We start from the raw sequence: 2225 nt of genomic DNA, 5'->3' as shown, positions 1-2225 counted from the left end.
CTCAATAGCGTTATTACTGTAGCATGGAAAAAGGTCTTGCCCCATATTGCAGCGGTCTGTGGCCTATACTGAATGCTTTAGAAGAAAATACTTGTTTCTTCATTAGCCTTTTTTTTTTTTTTTTTTTTTTTAATTTCATTGTTTTACTTTAAGCCTTAGAAGTTAGATTCTTAAACTTGTTTGTTTTCTTGATTTTTTTTGTTATTTACTTCAGTGTTCTTCTACATTCAGGTGGTTGGATTTGATCTTGTAGATGATGACAAGCTATTATTCGTTTAAATCAAGTCACACTTATGCTTATAACATAATTAACAAGCCAATGAATGCCATGCTCTCTTGCAAGTTTTATTTAGCATGTCATTTTGTAATATGATTGTACACTTTTGGACCGGATCCATGTTAGGCGTCCTCATTTTTAACATTAAGTTTCTACGAGTTGAAATCACCCCACTTAATAGAATAAGATTTGGTTGTTGTTTCTACAAGTTTAAATTAATATTTTAAGTTAAATATTTGTACACTCTCTTTTTAACATTAGAAACTAACCCAATATTTTAAACTCCCTTGATTCTCAATTCTCTCTTTGCTTTAATTTCTACATATTTTAATGAGCAAAGAAGTTGCATAGATCGACCATCTATCTATATAAAAGGGAAGTTCTCAAGTATATAAGGTAGGATAAACTTCCATATATCCAAACAAGTTTCATAATCTAGCTATAGCAATAGTAAATGGAAAAATCCTCCTCCTCCTCCTCCTCTACAAATCCTAAACAAACACATGAGGTATTCCTTAGCTTCAGAGGCGAGGATACTCGTAAAACATTCACAAGCCATCTCAATAGTGCACTAAGAAGGTTAGATATCAAGACTTACATAGATGACAATCTTGAAAGAGGAGATGAAATATCACAAGCGCTTCTCAAGGAAATCGATGAGGCAAAACTTTCTGTGATTGTTTTTTCAAAAAACTATGCAACTTCAAAATGGTGTTTGGATGAAGTTGTGAAAATACTCGAGTGTAGAAAATACAAAGAGCAAATTATATTGCCAGATTTTTATGAAGTTGATCCTTTCCATGTTCGACACCAATTAGGAAGTTTATGCTGAGGCATTTGTTAAGCATGAGCAGCGTTTTGGAAGTACAATGAATATTTTGCAAAAATAGAGGGATGCTTTGGGAGAAGCAGCCAACCATTCTGGGTGGGATTGCTCCATCAACAGGTAACTTTTTTATTATCATATTAATGTTATTTGATTAACTATTAGAAAAATAAGATTTTTAAAAAATGAATCCACTTGGGTTGGCCGGGTGGTATTGGCTTGGGACCTAGAAGTATGCTCATTTTAAGATCTCACGTTCGATTTTCTCCGGTGTCAATTTGAATGGGCGAATTGTTCTAAAAAAAAGAAGTATGTTTATATTTTTCCATGTTTGTACAAACAGAACAGAAGCTGAACTTGTTGAGGAAATTGCGATGGATGTGCTGCAAAAGTTGATTCAATATTAAATTAGAGCAAATTATTAAATTAGAGCAACTTGCACAACTTCAGCTTCAATATTATAAAAGCATAGATACTTACGAAAATCAAGTAAGTCATGAGGCAACGGTTCAACGCATAACTGAACTTAAGATGAAGAGAAGCATCCACATGCTTCGTTTGACACGTGAGATGCTTTCATACATGGAAGATTCAGAAGCTTATGAAAAACTATTTTAGTTGCATTATAAATGTGGTTCTTCTTTTACATATTGATCAATGTATGTGTTAAAAAACTTTTTTTGTTTTATTGAAAGAATGTGTTACAAAACTTTGATCAGCACAAAGTTAAGAGCACAATGTGTCTAACTGTGAGTTTAGTAAAACTAAGGTAATTCAGAACTGTCTGAGAACAAATTCAGTGTCAATGAAAGATTCTCAACATAGAGTTTAGAAAGAAATTCATGTTCTCAATCTATCAAACTACAAGTACCAAAGTTACCCGCATCGTGAAGACAATGTTTACAACAATACTGAGACATGTTGGTACTTGTAGAAAGAAAATATACTGCACAACGACAATGGAGGTGCTAAGTATAGCTCTCCATTTTGTGAGGTCAAATCGACACAGACACGAACACCTGACACGATACTATATGTGAGAGAGGTTGCAGTTTGGGAACTGTGTTAGAACCTTGGTTACTACTATCCAAAGCCTTAGTTCACCGGGCACCGTGTCCGCCC

The 2225-nt window shown here is 34.0% G+C and overlaps 1 pseudogene; it reads left to right on the top strand.

Annotated features, from left to right (window-relative positions):
- Positions 1-663: 663 nt before the first annotated feature.
- On the top strand, positions 664-1957 carry LOC25481510 (TMV resistance protein N-like; annotated as a pseudogene).
- The last annotated feature ends 268 nt before the right edge of the window (positions 1958-2225 follow it).

Source organism: Medicago truncatula, unplaced genomic scaffold (genome assembly GCF_003473485.1).
Source record: "Medicago truncatula cultivar Jemalong A17 unplaced genomic scaffold, MtrunA17r5.0-ANR MtrunA17Chr0c17, whole genome shotgun sequence".
Classification (NCBI taxonomy): Eukaryota; Viridiplantae; Streptophyta; class Magnoliopsida; order Fabales; family Fabaceae; genus Medicago; species Medicago truncatula.
Note: the sequence above shows the minus strand (reverse complement) of the source record. Positions and strands in the feature narration are given on the sequence as shown.